Source organism: Canis lupus, unplaced genomic scaffold (assembly GCF_011100685.1).
Source record: "Canis lupus familiaris isolate Mischka breed German Shepherd unplaced genomic scaffold, alternate assembly UU_Cfam_GSD_1.0 chrUn_S1696H1890, whole genome shotgun sequence".
Classification (NCBI taxonomy): domain Eukaryota; kingdom Metazoa; phylum Chordata; class Mammalia; order Carnivora; family Canidae; genus Canis; species Canis lupus.
In genome coordinates, this window is record NW_023330544.1 from 93,293 (window position 1) to 112,649 (window position 19,357).

The window sequence follows — 19,357 nt, forward strand, 5'->3', positions numbered from 1 at the left end:
TCTGGGAGATTTTTCTTTGCATTTCTCTCCAGCACAAAGGGGTCATTTAGAAAACAAAGATTACCCTTACTGTGCTCCCTTTCCTACTTAACTCACCTCCTCAAGGTTTTCCTGTCACACCTAAATGAGATCCAAAGTTCTCTTGATAGCCCACAAGGCCCTGCATGATCTACCCTCTACCACCCCATACCCTCTCTGACTTCCACTTTCTCCCACTCACCTCTGAACTCTAGCCCACTGCCTCCTCTCTGTTCATCCAATGGGCCCTGTCTCTCACCCTCATCTCCACTAAAGGACCTCTCTCAGCTGTTCCTCTGTTTGATGCTCACTCTGCCCTGCCCTGCCTGTCACTTGATCTAGCATCCTCATCTCTTCCATGCCATCAAATTCCAGACCCACACATTAGATCTCAGACTCAGAGATGCCTTCCCACCCTCCCCACAACTGCCCAGACTTCATTATCATGTCTATAATTCCCCTTGGTCCATTTATTCATTTTTCTGGGGCTCATGGCCCTGCTTCAGTCTGTAGAGCATGTGGCTCTTGATAATCGTCGGTAGTGGAGTTCAAGCCTCACGCTTGGGGTATAGAGATCTACTTAAAAAAACTACTTGGAACGTTGGTGTGTAAGTGATGAATCACGAATGCTACTCTGACTCCATATTAGGAGAGGCTCTGCTTAAGACGAAAATGTAAATAAAAATCTACAAATGGGCAAAAAAAGAAAAGTTTTGATGCTAAACGACTGAAAAAATCCCGACAGAGAGAGAGAGAGAGCAAGATGCTGAAGACCCGCAGACATAGAAGCAAGGAGCAGAACAGGACACAGATAACACAAGTGAACAAAATAGAGTAGAAACTGAAAAAGGGAAAAGATCTGTCGGTAACCAGGACAAGGAAGGACAGAGGTAAACACTTAGTCCAAGACAAACAAGGAACCACCAACCAAAGCACACAGACCATACCTCCTCATCAATAAGCGAGAATGGCGGACAAAAATACGCTGACGTTACCCCAGACGCTAAACACGAGGACAATACAGCACTCTTACCCACCGCCCAAAAGCTCCCCCCCGAACACGGACATCACCCAAAACTACAACAATCACGCTCCCTCAATCCCTATCCCATCTCTAATCCAAACCCCAAATAACAACGCATAGACTCCAACTCCTCCTACCCGCATCGTACCTCTCCGCATTAGCTAACCCCTCCACGCCTCCTTGCAGCCCGGCACCTATCGTAGACAAAACTCTAGCAAGAGCCACTGCTACGGCCTCGACCCCCCTCTCCAGCTCCTCTCTCCAAAACAACGCGAGACATTCCCAAATCTAAATCCCCCCCCCCTCCGCTCCCTCCGCTCTCCAACCCATAAACAACCAACCAGACCTCCCCCGGCGCGCCCCCCTCTCTACCTCCTACTCGCTCTCCAACCCCTTCCTACGAACCCATCCCCCAAACCCAGCCCCTTCAAAAGAACCCCCAGAAATCTCACCAATACATGAGCTCGAGAACAATAGAGAAAAAGGACAAAATGATAGAATAAAAAGCAATGTAGAAAACAGAAGCGATCTTTTTTGTTGCACAGACCAAGACTGGGCACATTCCCAGAGTACAAGAACAACCAAGAGAAAGATCACCATGCTCCACCAACCTCTCCCCTCCCACTCCCACACTTAACCCCGTCCCTCCCCCTTACACCCCTATTAATCCAACCCCGCGCTCTCAAATAACCCCACCAACCTCTTTCTCACTTCCCTCACCCCCCCTCCTCATACTCCCTTTCACACCCACCGCCCTCACACACCACCTCCTCCTTACACAACACTCCAACGCCCCACCCATATTACACTTACGGTTCTTCTTTTTCTTTCTTGTGTTTTGAAAAAGGACATGAGCACATCAGAGGAGCACACGAGGAAGCAAAACTGGAGCACAACCTTATATATTCAGAGATCCAGTGGCAAAAACGCTGGCGGATTGCAGACCACCCAAGCGGTGACAAACACCAGTAAGACGTAGGAGATTGGCTAGGTAACAGAGAGAATAAATGAAAGGCAGCTGGAGACCCAAGTATAATGGAGCCTATGACACAGGACACAGAAGAGAGAGAGGAGGAGAGAGAGACAGAGACAGAGAGACAAAGAGGACAGAGAGATCCTAGAATAGGATTCCTAGACACAGGGAGAGAAGCACCAAAGACAACCATATTGGATACAGGCTAGGAAATGGGAACAGAAACATCGGAGCATGGTAGGGAGGACCAAGATAGAACAAAGAAAACCTAGACAAATTGAACAGACACAAAGAAACATCAACAACGGCAGACAGAGACACGGGTGACAAGGAAATCTACCAAGCGAGCAGGGATGCAAGACAACAGAATAAGATAAACTGGGGGATAGAAAACAGAAAACATACAAATAGGCAAACCAAGGACACAAATGAAGAGATAGGAGGAGTGAAGCAGGCACGAAAACACAGAAGAGAGTGGTTCAAAATAAAAAGTTATGCAAGAGAGACTACAAAGATGGCACATGGAAGTCGTAGGGGGATGCTATGCTACCTTTGTCACATGACAACAACTAGATCCATTATCAAATCATCCTAAATAATTAGCCAGGAAATAGCCTGAAGACTGACAGAAAAAACCCCACAAACTGAGGAGAAAAGAAAGAGGTCACATTTTGAAAAAAGATAGGATGTGGGAGCCATGGATTAGGAGGAGAAATGGATCATGGTGGCTGCAAAGGGGGAAAGAAGCTGTGGTTGACAGAGAGGGAGGGGGGCACACAAGGGGAATGCACACAGAGGATGTCCCCCAAAAGCATGGCTTGGAAAACGAGGAGGGGTGAATTTCATGAGTCTTGCAAACCAGGGGGCTAAAGGCTGGTTTTAAAGGTCAGTGGGCTGGGACTGGAACGACTTGGAGGGCTCGGCTGCTCCTGGAGAGAAGGGTAAGCAAATGGAACACTGAAGGCAGAAGCGTGGAGGAAGGGAAACAATTGATTAAAAAACCCCTCATTACACGGGAATATTACTCAGCCGGTAGATAAACAAAAATACCACCACCATTTGCTTCGATGTGGATGGAATGGAGGGTATTATGCTGAGTGAAAGAATAAAGGTCCAATCGGAGAAGGCAAATTATTGGTCTAATTCATTTGGGGAAATATAAAAATAGTGAAAGGAATAAAGGGGAAAGGAGAAAAAAAATAATGTGGAAAATATCAGAAAGGGGAGACAGATACATGAAAGACTCCTAACTATGGGAAAATGCACTAGGGTGGGGTGGAAGGGGAGGTGGGTGGGGGGGTGGGGGCATGGGTGGGCGGGCACTGAGGGTGAGCCACTTGATGAGATGAGCACTGGAGTTATCTGTATGTTGACAAATTGAACACCAATAAAAAATAAATTTATTAAAAAGAAAAAAACCCGGAACAACAGTGGAAGAGTTTATTGTGTTCTTCTTAGTAGTGTGTCCCTGAGAGCCCAATATTCGTGGAGATTGTGCATCTGGGAACACAAAGAGGCTGGATGCGGGTATATCCCTCACTGACCTGCAGCACAAAAACGAAGCAAACTGTAGAAAGAAACACAGCAGCTCACACTAGCTGCTAATTTACACAACCCCAACATACCCTGCACTATGGAGGGCCTGCCCTTCTCTCTCTCTCTCTATCTCTATCCTATCTCTCTCTTCTTTTTAAAGTTGTATTTATTATTCATGAGAGGGACACAGAGAGAGGCAGCGACGCAGCAGGAGGGCGAAGAGGCTACATGCATGGAGACCTGATGTGGCGACATGAACTGGGACTCAGGATCAAGCCCGGGCCGAGGGAAAGCGCTCAACCACTGAGCCACTCAGGCGTCACCAAGGGCCTGCCTTCTCAGGTCAATCTGTCCAGGTCCCAGTGCAGAGGCCCTTCCAGCGAGACCAGGAGAAAACTCTGCCACCCACATACTCCACCAAGAGTTCTTTCGTTGCTATGGTTCCAGTGCAGGAAGTATCAGGTCTCATTTAACAAGCAGACTAAAGCCACACCTACCTAAAACGCACCACATTCTAGCAAAGGACTACACTGCCCACTGCAGGTTAAAGAGTGCTCTGCAGACAAACCCACTACTGAAGGACAGAGCAGCCAACGCACTCCAGACAGAGTGCAGGCGACACACACCAGAGACGTGCTGTCTGAAGACCGTAGTGCCAGGCATGGACACAATGACATCTTCTTCATAAAGCCATGCCTCAGGAGCAGGAGGAAACATTACCTGGCTTTCTAACACAGACGAAGGGCAGAGAGACCTTAGCAAAAATGCCAGGATGGGGAATTTCATCCCTCAATGAATTTGTAAATTGAACAGATAAGTCATGGCAGAGATCTAAGCAGACGAGAAATCAGTAACATGGTTGATGGAGGATTTAAAGCAACAATCATAAGAATACTCGATGGGGCTTGAGAAGAGTGGAAGACTTCAGGGAGGACCCTTACCACAGAGTAAGAGAGTTAAGAGGCATCAGACAGAAAATGGAATATGGCAATAACTGAGATCCACAACTTGCCTGCAAGTAATGACCATAAGGAGGAGAAGAGAAGAATGAATAATTTATAGTAGATAGGATAATGGAAAATTAATGAAGCTGAAGAATGAAGAAAAGCGAAGGGACAAATTATGGACATGGAAAGGCTTTGGCACTCATGATCCATCCACATAAATAAAATTGTACCATTAGGAAGTCCCGAGAGGACGTTGAGAGGGAAAAGGGGCAGAAGAGGTTTATTTGGGAAAAAATAATTAGAAAAAAACTTCCCTAATTGGGGATGGAAACAGAATACAGACCAGGAGGCACAGAGAAACTCCCACCAAAATCAATAAACGCAGGCAACAACAAGACATATTGTGATTACATTTGCCTAAATATAGTGATAAAGAACAATCTTTAAAAGCAGCAAAGCCAAAAGATTACAAGGGAAGACACATCAAAGGCTTAGCTGAGATTTCAACAGACCTGCACAAACCAGCAAGACAGTGGCCAATATGTTCAAAGTGCGGGATGGAAAAATCTGCAGCCAAGAATTCTCTATCTTGAAAGGGGGTATTGCAGAATAGAAGGAAAGATATAGAGGTACCCAGACAAAAAAACTGAAGGGCTTTGTGGCAACTAAAACAGACCCCTGGATGAGCTACTTAAAGGGGACTCTTTGCAAGCGAGACCAACAGTGGATAATGAAGAGAAGGGAAGGGGATAAGAGAGAAAACTCCAGAGAGACAAAAGACATGATTTAAATAAAATGGCAATAAGTCCATACCGACAATAATTATTTCTGAATGTAAGTGGCTTAAAAATGCTCCAGTTAGTTAAACGAATAAGATGACCCCAGAAGAATGGATAGAAAACAACAAACAAGAGTTTTCGTCTATATGATTACCCACAAGAGTTCATCTAGACCCTAAAGCACACCTGAAGATTGATGTGTGAGGGGATGGAGAAAGATTTATCACGCGAAAGGATGTCAAAAGAAAGCCAGAATAAGCAATTCTATATACCGGCAAACTAGAATTTACATCAAAGACTGTACAATAGTGAAGATGACATGATTCATTTATAAGGGAAACAATGAGCAAGAAAGATCTAACATTTGTAAAACTTATGGACACAACATAAGAGCCCCAAATAGATAAAAACAATTTTAATAACCAACATACAGGAACATCATTGACAATAGACAGAAAGAGTAGGTGGGGACTTAACACCCCACTTATAGCAATGGACGGATCGGCTAGCAGAGAATCAAGGAGGAGGACGGAACAATGGCTTGAATGACCACAGTGGACCCGATGGACTTACAGTGTATTCCGAACATGTCATCCTAAAAACGACAGATACACATTCTTTTAAAGTGCGCATGCAAAACATTCTCTGGAAAGATCACATTCTAGGTCACAAATCAGCTCAACAAATACAAAGGAGAATGAGATCATGCCATGCACTTTCTGCCAGGAACACTACGAAAACTTGAAGTCAACCAGAAAGAAAAAAACTGGAGAGAGAGGGAACAAAATACTAGAGGTAAACAAATGATAATAATGAGCAATGGGTCAACCAGGAAATCAAAGAAGAAAATTTAAAAATAATGAAAACAAAATGAAAAGATGAAAACATCAACGATTGCAAAAACCATTGGGATGCAGCAAAAGTGGCCTAAGAGGGAATATATAGCAATATAGTTCGACTTAAGAGGCACAAAGAATCTCAACAAACAACATGATCGGACACCCTAAAGGAGCTAGAAAAAGAACCGCAAACAAAACCTAAAATCAGCAGGAAGGAAAGAATAAGGTTAGCAGCAGAAATAAATTATATGGGAACACTAAATAAACCCAAAAACAAATAGAACAGAACAGGTCAATGAAAAAGAAAGCGGTTCTTGAAAAAAGAAAAAAACAAGAATAAATTGATAAAACCCACTATCTAGGACCTTATTATAAAAACAGAAATGAGAAAGGGACCAAATAAATAAGAGATCACAAATCACGCACAACACCCCGGACATACCCCCCCAACCCTCACCACACAAGCTTCCCGCATCCACCCCCTCCTCCCACCAACCCCTCAAACCACCTCCTCACCTACAATATACCGCCCCCCATCGTCCCACTCCATCGCCATGCCCCACCCAACCATCCCCCCACACACCGGCACACCCTCCCCCCTCACAAACACACATCCCGCACCGCACCCCCCAACCCCACCCAAACTCTCACACCCCCCCAACCCCCACACCATCCCTAAACCTCCCCACCACCCACCACAACCCACCACCACATACCATCCCATCCCCAACCCCAACACTCCGAAACCCCTCATACCCTCACCTAACCTCTCCCCACCACCCCCACCCTACACACACCCCATCATCTCCCCACTTTCCCCCAACCACTCTCTCACACACCCCCCATGCCTCCCTAAAACCCAACCCTTAAACTATAATCCCCCTACTACCTACGTCCTATTCTTCTCAACACTCCCACCCACCCCTACCAGCCAAAAATTTACTCCCGCATCCCTCTACCCTAACCAACACCCACTCCACCGCCACCAACCCTCCGCATCCCGCCGGCAACAGACAACCCACCGATAACTCCCCCCCCCCCCTACCTCCTACTAACTACGACGCAACCCTCAGCTCACCCTCTCAAATCCCCACACAACACCCCTCCATCCTCCCCTCCTCCCCCTTCTCCCTACCCACTCCACCTCCCCTCACCCACTCTTTCCACACCCGCGCCTTAATCACTCCACCACAACCTACTCCCCTTACCCATACCCATTCCCTTCAACTTCCCGGAAAGCAATAAACTGGAGTGAGTAGACCACTGTAGGTGATTATTATTTAATTACCTTGGCATGCTGTAGGGATTAGAGAAGATGGTTTGAAGTTTCTGATGGGATTGGGGCCAATGGGGATTGTCCTAATGGATGGAAAAGACACACAACTTTTCATACTCTAAAAGAAGACCCAAGTAGCATGTGTGGGGCAGGTCAGAGAGAAGGGTCTGACCAGTGGAGGAGGTGCTGGAGGCTGGGAGTGCATGGATGGGGTCCAGGACAGGACTGTTCTGTCCTTAATAGAGGAAGTGGTGTATGGGTGTGTGAACCCTGTGCAAGAGTGTGGTGGGCGGTCCAAGGGGCATGGCCTGGTGCCCTTAATTTTCTTCATTAGGAAGGAAAGGAAATATTTCCTGAAAGTGAGGTGGCATGGCAGCTGAGGGGAGCGTGAGAGGTTGGTGACCTGGGTCATGCCTCTGGCTTATAGGATGTGAGGTGTGAGGCCACCAGGGAGCCTGGGACCATGAAGAGATAGGAATGTGATATTTCCGGAAACTCTCACCTACCCAGGTTATGGGAGGAATAGCAGGGCAGCTGGGCTCTGCCGTGGGCTTGGGCAGTTGCAGGGTGGACGACTCAGGCTTTGGAGACCTGCTGTAGAGTGCCAGGAGAAAGTGGAGACAGAGCCTGCACATGCACTTGTGAATTAACTCAAAGGCTGGAGTGGAGGGAAAGAGTAATCCTTCCTTAGCCTTCTTCCCCCCTGAGAGAGGAGGAGGTAGTATGTCCAGCCTTGTGATCAGAGAGTACCTGAATGGCAGAGAGGAGAACAAAGCTGGTTGTCCCAAGGCAGCGCTTCCTTCTGGCTACTGAGCAGCACAGACCCTCAGCAAGCCCCATACTTCCCTAGGCTGAGCTGACACTGGTCCTGGGGGCCCTCCCAGCTCCCCCCTCCACGTCCCTCAGCTGTTCCAGCCTCCAGGCTCTGCAGAGGGAAGATGGAGTAGGGGGAGGGGGCCAGCAGCCACATCCTTGGCAGCCCAAGGCATCTGCACCTGGTCTAACCAATCCCCTCTGAACAAACAGCTTGCTCAGCCTCTGCTCCCTCCTTCCCTGCCTACTCTGCCCAGCAACAGCAGGAAAGAGGTTTAAGGAGGAGAGGGAGGCCCTGCAAACTCCCAGCCCCTGGCAGCAATGGAGCTGGGCCCCTGGCTCACTCTATAGAGGGAGGTTAAAACAATACTTACAGTTCCTGGAGCCCAGGCAAAATGTCCCCAGGGGCTCTCAAGACTGTGCAAGTCAGCTCTCATGGACAGGAACTCACATATTACAGAGATCCTGATCCTTGGAGCCTTGGGCCACAAGCCAGTCTCATTCACTCCACAGCTCTGGGGCAGGCCCTGGGCTGACAGCCTGAACAGCAGAGACACAGTTCTGTCAGAGCAGATGGACACTGACACAAACAATCACACAGATGCCTATTTAACTAGAAACAGAGTTATAAGCCTACGAAGGAGACAAAAAAAAAAAAAAGGGCAGGGTGTTCCATAGGAGAATAAGAGGGAACCTGATAACCTGATTTAGACCGTCTCTCATGGTTCCTGTTTGGTTTCACTTCTTTTTTGTCAAGATTGCGAGGACTATTTTATTCATTACTTTGCCCCCAGAGGCCTCCCACCTGTCAAGAGAAACATGTATTCGTTATTGACGTGATACGGGCTCCATGTTTGGTACTATGATGAAAGCAGAATAACAAGGACTCTGCAGACCTTTTTGTAGCTTGTTTTAAGAAGGCTCAGAAAGCCAGAGAGTGCTGGGAACAGTGGTCCTCTGGGATCACAGAGACCTCTACCTCCCATCACTTCTTGGATCTTATAGGCCAAGGCCTACCCAAAGGTCCTGGAACCTTGCACATACAGGAGCCCTGAAGACCTGAAACTCACAGAGTACTAGAAAACGGTGAACATGGGACAACGGGACTGTAAATAAACATCAAGGGCCTAGCCACAAAACTTCAGATCTCCAAGGGGTCCCAGAGTCATAGAACCTTCAAGCTGGAGACTCATGGTGTCATAAAGCCTGAGTCAACAAATAAAAATAAACCACGTCAATTTAGACTCTGAACCTTCCACAGGCCACAGGTTGGTTTTGTCTTCTGTTGTTTATTTTACTTCACAGCCAGAAAAAATACAGTGCACTGGCATTGTAGTGCTTAGAGACTACAGAGTCCTGGGTCCATCTAGATTTAAATATTGTAGCCCTTCTACCAGAGTGCCCTTAAAACGGAAAACTGGGAGCCATAGGCCAAAGAGATTTTGACGTAGAGCCTGAATCTATAAGTTCTGGAAGCAGTATTTTGAACTACAGTACTCTGGGATTCTAGAATTATAATGTTCAAGTGACCTGGAGCAGTATGGTCCTATGTGCCTGAAATTTTGAACCATAGAGCCCACAGGGACCTAAGGCTACTAACTTGTATTTTACCAGAGTGTAAACCAAACTGGGGGAAGGGAAATATCGAGAGCTGTCTTTTTGTAGTCTTAGAGTGTAGGGGAAAGAAAATACCCAATTTCAAACTGTCTAGCCTTCCTATCTCATCTAGAGTCAGGAAAAAGCTGAGGAGCACTTGTGGAGGTCATGTTTTCAGGGCATACGTTGCCCTAAAAGACCGAGAACCGAAGCATAGAACTAATGAATTCTTCTCCTTCCCTCACAGTATCACCACATGCACTGCATTCCTGTATAACAACAGGAGATTACAGCTGAGGGTACTGGAAGCCTAGGCTCTTCAGGAACAAGAATCCTGAGAAACCCAAGACAACAGAGGAGTCGAAAACAAGGACCCTAGAAGAAATTTTAGCCTCTGACACATGCAACTGTAAGCAACTAGCAAGCACGATTGAATTACTCACCAGGTAATCTCAAAATCACACAAAATCTCACACTTAAAAGTTCTTTTTATGTGATACATCATGTCTGCCTGTCACCAAATACTTACAAGCACTGCCACAATGAAAAAGCATGGTCTGAACAGATAAATCAACCATCAGAACGCAGAACTGATATGGTAGAGAAATGATTAGACCTGGAATTTATAACAGCTATGACTAATATGCTAAGGGCCCTAAGTGTGAAATGGGCAACATGCAAGAACAGATGGGACATGCAAGCAGAGATGGATACCCTAAGAAAAACCAAAAGTAAGTGCTAGAAATAAGAAAATGCTGTAAACAGGAATAAAAAAACGCCTTTGATGCGGGCTCATTAGGAGACTGATCATGGACAAAAGCAAGTCAATAAGCTTGAGGATATGTTAATAGAAACTTCCCAAACTGAAAGCCAGAGAAAAAAAGAACGCAAAACAAAGTAAAACCGAAGAGAGGATCCAAGAACTGTGTACAATTACAAAAGTATAGGCATATGTGTAATGGTAATTACCGGAGGAGGAAGACAAGAAATGTAACATGAAGAAGTAAGCGAAGGAATACCTGGATAACACATTTCCAAATATAATGACAGCCACATGAATCCACAGCTCTAGGGAAGTTCAGAGAACACTATAACAGGTATTAGTACCAAAAAAATCTACACATAGGCCTATCCTATTCAAACTGCAGAAAATCAAGACAAAGTTCTTTAAAAAGCCATAGAAATATCACCTTACTTATACAGGAACAAGAATCAGAATTATATTGGATTTCTCTTGAAAAAACATGCAACAAAAAGAAAGTGACTATGTAACGCGCTGAAGGAAAAAAAAAAAGAGTGTTAGAAAAAGGAATAAATTAAGTTAAACAATAGTCTTTTCTTTTTAAATAATTGATCTAACAAAAACAGTTTGCTCAAAATAATTATAGAAATAATGTGTTCAGTGAATACAGCTTATTGATAGTGAATTAGTGACAGCAATGTTATAGAAGAGACAGGAGGGATGAACTGGGAATATCTATCACAGGATACTTGCACCACACACGAAGCTGTATAGTGTTTTTTTTTTTTTTGAAAGTGGACTTGGATTAGTTGCAAAAGCATATTCCACATTCTAGGGCAAACATTAAGAAAAAAATTAAAAACATAATGGATATGCTAAGAGACAAGAGAAATGAGATCATATCAAATACTCAGTTAAACCACAGAAGACAGAGAAAGAGTAGTAGACTGAAAAAAAGGAAGGAAGAAAGGAGGAAGGGAGGAGGATGGATGGAAGGAAGGAAGAAGAAACACAAGGGCAGCAAATAGAAAACAGTTAAAAATATGGCAATATTAATCTAACTCTAACAGTAATCATGTTAACCGTGAATGGTCTAAATACACCAATCAAGAGACAGAGGACTATTAGTGTTGATTCAAACAAAACAGAACATAACAAAAACAACAAACCATAATCAGACCAATTATGGTTGTCTACCAAAAACCCATTTTAAACATAAACACACAGATGGATTAAAAGTAATGGTATGGAAACAAAAGACATACCATGCTAACACGAATCCTAAAAATCCTGGAGGAGCTATATTAATTTCAGACAAAGTAGACTTTACAGCAAGCAAATTATCAGGGATAAAGAGACCATTGTATAAAGGAACAAAAAGCAAATTTCCCTGACAGATAACATGCTGCTCGATCTCTTGGTATATATGGCATCACCTGCATGGAAGATCTATCTGATTCACAAGATCTATACTACTGTAAAGTGTTTCAAAGAAGCAAAAACCTTCCTGTGGCCCTTCAAATGATCTTCTCCATGAAGTGGAATGAAGGTGTGGATGCCAGCAATAGGGAAAACCAGATCAACAGGCCTATTAGAAGGATAAACTAAGGTATCTACCATCATTATTTCTGCAATTTGGCCAGTAACAAACAATGACTACTTTCAAACTGAAAAAAAAATCTTATATAACTATAATTACATAATGACTCCCCAAGAAGACGCGACAATCCTTAATGTGTAATGCACCTAGCAATAGGATGTCAAAATACATGAGGCAAAAAGTGATAGGACTGCACGGAGAAATAGACAAAACCACTGTTATAGTTAGAGACTTCAGCTCCTTCTGTCATAAATGGACAGATCCAGCAGGCAGAAAATCAGAAAGGACATAGTTTAAGTGAACAGCACCATCAATCATTTGGATCTAATTGACATCTACACAATACTTCATCCAACAACAGCACAGTACACATCCATCTCAAGCTCACGTGGAATATTTGCCAGGATAGACTGCATTGTGGGCCATAAAACACGACTTAACAAATTTGAAAGAATAGAAATCATACAATAAATATAGGCTCTCAGACCAAGTGGAATTAAACTAGAAACCAAAAACAGAAAGGTAGCTGGAAAATCTCAACAGACTAAGCAACACACTTCTAAACATGTAATCTGCCTCTGGTTAACAGGAGATTCTCAAGAAGGGTCATCATGTTCTATGTTGCAGTCCTCTGAATGAAAACGAATGAATGGTTAAATCCTTAAAACTATACAACCCTTAGGCCTTAGTACCTTGTATAGAAATAACCTTTCAATCTTGAGCAAGACCTGAGCTCCCTATTCGAGAATGTGTGACCTAATCTATACCCTGAGCTCGTCCTGTGGCATGAAAGACTCTGATCCACTTAAAAGCATTCAAGGCATCTTCTATCCATTTAAGACGTAGAGAATGGTGGGCCACAAAGTGGTATTTCCTGTTGTCTCTGAAATCTATAGCAACGTAAAAATTGGAAAGCATAAGGTTTAACACCTCCAAAATATGGATTTGAGCCCCTGGCTCATCAGTGACACACATCATGTGTGACGTTGAGCAAGTCACTCCACCTTTCTGAGCCTCAGTGTTGTCACTTATAAAATGGGTATGATATTAGTACCTTTGTCATTGTGTTGCTATGACAATTAAATGAGCTGATGCATCTAAATATTTAGCACAGTGCCTGGAACATAACAAGTGCCCTATAAGTGGTACCTAATATGAGAACCTACATCCCCCATTCCCTGAACCTGCTGTGTGCCTAGCCCTATGCTAGGTATTGTCATCAGGAAGGGAGCTAATAGGAAGAAGCATCCTAAGCCCTGTTCTCAGAGGGCTCAATATTTGTGTGGGAAACGAAAATATTCCACATACAACAGCCAGCGAACCATCTGGGACAGGGAATATCTGGGTGCCAGGGGCATGGGTCAGAGTAAGCAATCAAAGAAGTGCTGCCCAGAGAAGGAGCAACTGAAGGAACAGTGAAGATATGAATATGTAAAGGAGAAGGGGGTGGGGGAAGGTCTGTTATCTAAAGGGCACAACAAGAGCAAAGATGTGGAGAAAAAAACCACACAGAATCTGGGGTTTTCTGGGGGCTGATGAGAAGGTCAGCCTGGAAGAAATGGAAGGTGAGGTGGAAGAACAGATTACTTAGGACAGAACCAAAGTATGCCAATTCACAGGAAGGAAGTTATAAAGACCTAGAATCATAAAACTCTTAAGCTTTAGGGTCCCGGAATCACTGTATCCTGGGTCATGGGGTCCAGGAACCATGGAACACACAGGATCCTAGCACCCTGAAAGCACAGAGTTTGAACCTTCTAGTCCACCACTGTCTAACAGAACTACCTTGACGATGGAAATGTTCTAAAGTTCTGAGGTGTCCAATTTGGTAGCCACTGCTCTGCAATAACCGTCACATGGTTATGGGACACTTGAAATGCGGCTACTGCCAAGTAAAGAAACAGACTTTAACGTTTTCCTTTAACTTACATTGAAATAGCTACGTGTGGCTAAGCAGTTACCATTGGACAGTGCAATTCTAGGCTTAGAGCCATAGGGCCTCTAGCATGTCGACCTGAGAATTCTAGATTTACAGAGTGTTGGAGTCAGAGTCTTAGAGCCGTACGACACTTAGGCCTTAGTACCTCACATAGAGATAACCTTTCAGTCTTTTTTTTAAGAAAGATTTTATTTATTTATTCATGAGAAACCCAGAGAGAGAGAGAGAGAGAGGCAGGGCAGAGACACAGGCAGAGGGAGAAGCAGGCTCCATGCAAGGAGCCCGACGTGGGACTTGATCCCGGGACTCCAGGATCCTGCCCTGGGCCTAAGGCGGGCGCTAAACCGCTGAGCCACCTAGGGATCCCCCAACCTTCCAGTCTTGAGCAAAACTTCAGGCCTTGGTCCACCCCCTTCACTTCATCCACATCCCACAAACTAACAAGGCCATGAATGTGATCCTTGGTGACCTGCAGGCCGACTACTTCAACATCATCACCTTTTCTGATTCGGTTAGTGTCTAGAAAGCTGGAGGCTCCATCCAGACTACTATCCAGAATTATCCACAGCACCAAGGACTACCAGGCCACATGGAAGCTGATGGTTGTAAGTGTTAGACCTGGCCACTCAAATGGATGGGCTGTGGTAATGTGAGGAGTTCCTTTTTATTTTTTATTTAGTTTTTAACTTTATTTTTTCTATTTTAAGGAGGCCCCACACCCAATGTGGGGCTCAAACTCATGACCCTGAAATTAAGAGTCACATGCTCTGAGCCAGCCAGGCACCCCAGATGTGGGGAATTCTCAAAATGCTCCCTTCATTCCCCATCCACCTCACCTCTCACAATACCTGAAATATCACTATTATGTTTTCTACAAATATGTCCCTTCATCTTCTGTGTTCTTTTTCCTAGTAGAAAGAACATAGTTCTATGTATTTTAGGGTACATTCTTCCTTGGCTCTGAGTTTCTCTTTAAAGCACATACTCAGGAGAATTTGCCAAAAGTGTTTAAAATCAATAATCTACATACTTATTTCCAAGCATTTGGTCAAGCTTTTGAGCAAAATCATCTCTCAGAAAAGTACCGAAGTCTCCCCAATCAAACACCTCCCGTCAACTCATCCATTTTTTTTCCCCTGTAGCATGGAGGTGAGGTTGCTATCCTTGGGGAGCTGCCTGTCTGACTAGAGGATTAGATATCCCCCCAGGAAACAGGCAAATCGTAGTCTGAGACAGGGCGTGATAAAAGCCAAGAACATGTGGGCCCCACTGTCAGATCTCAGGGAGCCTGTGTCGGGGTGGGGGAGCTGGGAAGGATAAGCAGCAGAAAAAGTCTGAACAAGGATAATGAGAAATTCCTGAGCCAGAGAGGTTGGTGAGGTGCCCAGTGTGTCTGCAATGGGAAAAATAACCAGAAATAACCAGAAAAGATGGTCTCACAGTCTGCTTCCCACTTAGGGACCAACATCAAAGCAGCTCTGCTAAACCACAGCAACCAGGAGACTGCACGGGGACCCAATGTGGGGAGGACCCCTCTCATCACCTTCCTGACAGATGTGGAGCCCACAGCCAGTGTGATGACGCCCAGTGTGATCCTCTCCAACATCTGACAGGCGCTGGGCAACAGGGTGTCCGTTTTCAGTTTGGCCTTTGGGGATGAGGCTGACTTCCCACTGAAATGTCACCTATCCCTGGAGACACGGAGAGCAGCCCGGTGCATGCACGAGGACACTTGACACAGCCCTACAGCCGGTGGAGGACCTCTCCGAGGAGATCTCCATGCCTCTGCTGGCAGACATGCATCTGGACTACCTGGGCGGCTTGGTAGGGGCCTCCCCTTGGGCCTTTTCCCCCCAATTACTTTGGCGGCTCAGAGCTGGTGGTGGCAGGACAGGTGCAGGCAAGCAAGCAGGAACTGGGCATCCAGGGTCAGCTTCTTGTGGCCTGCTACAGCAAGGCAGCCGCCAACAGCAGCCAGAAGAACTTTGGTGTCCCAGGGGAGCCAGCCTACAACGTAGCCCACTCACCTGCTGCCTACCTCTGGGCCTACCTCACCATTGGAGAGTTGCTGGAGGCATGCTTCCAGGCCCGTGACACCACCGCTTGCCACCTGCTGGCAGCCAAAGTCCCCAGCCTGTCCCTTGAATATGTGAACTTTGTCACATCTCTGACTTTACTGGTCGTGCAGCCCAAGGATGCAAGTGGGAAGGCCAGGATACAGACTTCCACTGCAGCTGGACCAGGCACCATCATGCCCTCATCCACCAGCAGGCATGGCCTAAGGACAGGCACAACCCAGTCAGCCCTGGTATCCAGGGTCTCTCCCAAATCAAGGCTTGTGAAACCAAGGTTCTAGTTATCCTCAACTACTCCTGCCTCCACAAACATTATACCCAGTTCCAAGGAGTTGGAGCCACTGGGCCAGAGCCCTAGTACCCTATCCACCCCAGCACACCCAAAGCCCAAACATCCAGCACAACACGATCCTGGCACTTTGGTTCAACCAAGTCTCAGAACAACAACTGCTACCTTTGTGCCCTCAAATGCTGGCCCCTTCTTGCTTCTGAAGCCCAGTGTACCATCACACCAGTATCCTGGTGCCCTATCCCCATGAATTCCAAGACACAAGTCCCACCTCTGAATCCTGGCACCTTATCCCAGGCCAAAGCTGGCACTATCAAACCTGTTATTCCACTGCACTCCGAACCTGGTGCTCCATCACAACCCAAACTGGATGGTCTATCACACCCCCAACCTGGGGTACTCATATCACAGTCACCCAAAAGGCTGCCACAGCCCAAGCCTGGAGTCTCCACACTTCAGATCCCCAAGTGCCTATAACACACTAGACCAAAGGTTCCTGCTCACCAGACCCCAAACAATCGGCCACACCCTAAACCCAGGGTTCTCTCATGTAAGACCTCCAAAATCCCATCACCTCTTAAACCTAGTAGCCCACCTCCCCCCAAATTACCCAAGCTTATCATTTCCCAATCCTAGGACCCCACTACCCAATAAACCCAAAACCCCATAACCCCCCAAACCTGCCAGACCTGCGTCCCCACCTCTTCAGGATCCAAGCACATCCACGAGCACAACCTCAAGTCCCGCAAGTCCCAGCAGTACCATGATCACTTCTGTCCCTGGAGAACACCTCTCTATTCCCTTTGACCTCACCCTGCCCTCTCTGCTGCCCCAAGGAACCTCTGGCATCAGCATGACCTGCTTCTGGGGCCCCAAAGCACCACACAAATTCTGGGACCATCTGTGTCAGAAGACCCAACAGTGATCCTACCCAGCAGCTCTGGTCTTCTGCTGGAAGGCAGCTGCCCAAACCTGCCAGTCTTGCTGCCTTCTAGCACCCTCCCTGATGTAGAGAGCCTGCTCCATCTCCCTGAGGAGCTAGAGCTGCCGCATGAGTCAGTGGTGGAGTCCGTGTTCATGGAGTCCTTGAACCCACCAGCTTTCCATACCTTTCTCCCTCTTGACGAAGATGGTGAGTGCCATGGGCAAGAGGTCAAGCCATGGCGGCGGGGGGCGGGGGAGGTATGAATGGGAAGCTCCAGGAACTGGTAGCATACAAGGCATTCTGCAGATTCTAGTGATAACCCAGTTGCCTGCTTGCTTGCTTTGAGGCTTCAAATCAGCTATTTAACCTCTCTGGGCCTCAGTACATAACACAGAATTAGAGGCTTTGAGGGAGGAGGGATGTTAAGACTAGGAAGGCTAAACAGAAACAAACTGGTCAAGCTGTGGTTTTGACATTTGCTTTGTTGGACAAGAGAATTGCTCATGCGTCTCAAGCAGGGTAGGGATACAGGGTTATAAATGGAAGCATCACTGGGCAAGGCAAGTCTGCTTAGTTCTTTTGTGCTCTGTAAACAGCCCTGTTTAAGGAGAGGGGTATAAACACTGGAAAAGATAATTATCTTTAAATTTCCCAAAGACTGTGACGCACTAACTGTTAACATTTTCTAGTCCTTCCGATGTGAAAGTACTGCTCTACATATTGTACTTGTAAGTCCCTCATTTACTACACACACACACACAAACCCTGTTAATAACTGCATTTTACTCATTGGTAAGCTGAAGCACAGTGAAGTGAAGTAACTTATTCCATGTCACACAACTAGTAAGAGATTTGGACCTACATGATTTGGTCCCAGACTGAATGTACTCCACCCCTCCATTGTTCTGTCTTCCTAAGAAGAGCAATATTTCCTGGGTGACCTCATAGGGCAGGATTAGAGCCAGTCGATGGTGGCAGTAAATCACAGGGATATAAATTTGGGCATGAGATCCTTCACATGCCCCTCTCCCTCACCACCCACCAATATCCCATCCATCTTCAATTCTTGGCAATGTTACCTCTGACATATTTCCCAAATGCACCCACTTCTCATCACCCCAACTATTACTATCTTAGGGCAGACTGCCATTGTGTTTACTCTAGAAAACTGGTCTCCCTGCTTCCTCTCTTGGGAGATTTTCTTTGCCATTTTCCTCCAGCAGCAAAGGGGTCATTTAGAAACAAAGATTACTTCGTGTCCCTTTCATACTTAACTCCCCTCAAGGGTTTCCTGTCACACCTAGAATGAGATCCAAAGTTCTCTTGATAGCCCACAAGGCCCTGCATGATCTACCCTCTACCCCATACCTCTCTGACTTCACTTTCTCCCACTCACTCTCTGAACTCTAGCCCCACTGGCCTCCTCTCTGTTCATCCAATGGGCCCTGTCTCACCCTCATCTCCACTCAAGGACCTCTCTCAAGCTGTTCCTTCTGTTTGATGATCACTCTGCCCTGCCCTGTCACTTGTCTAGCATCCTCATCTCTTCCATTGCCATCAAATTCCAGACCACACATTAGATCTCAGCTCAGATGGCCTTCCCACCCTCCCCACAACTGCCCCAGACTTCATTATATGTCTATAATTCCCTTGGTCACTTTATTATTTTTTCTGGGGCTCCTGGCTGCTTCAGTCTGTAGAGCATGTGGCTCTTGATCTCGGGGTAGTGAGTTCAAGCCTCACGCTGGGGTATAGAGATTACTTAAAAAACTACTGGACGTTGTGTGTAAGTGATGAATCACTGAATTCTACTCTTGAAACCAATATTGCTCTGCTTGTTAACTAAAATTTAAATAAAAATTCAAAAGGGAAAAAAATAAAATTTTGATTAAACTACTGAAAAAAATCTGAGAGAGAGAGAGAGAGCAAGATGCCTGAAGACCCAGACATAGAAGCAGAGGAGTCAAGATACACAGTGACACATAT

General features: G+C 45.8%; 1 pseudogene; it reads left to right on the forward strand.

Moving 5' to 3' along the window:
• The first annotated feature begins 13,999 nt into the window (after window positions 1-13,999).
• LOC119868298 lies at window positions 14,000-19,144 on the forward strand (annotated as a pseudogene).
• Window positions 19,145-19,357: the final 213 nt, after the last annotated feature.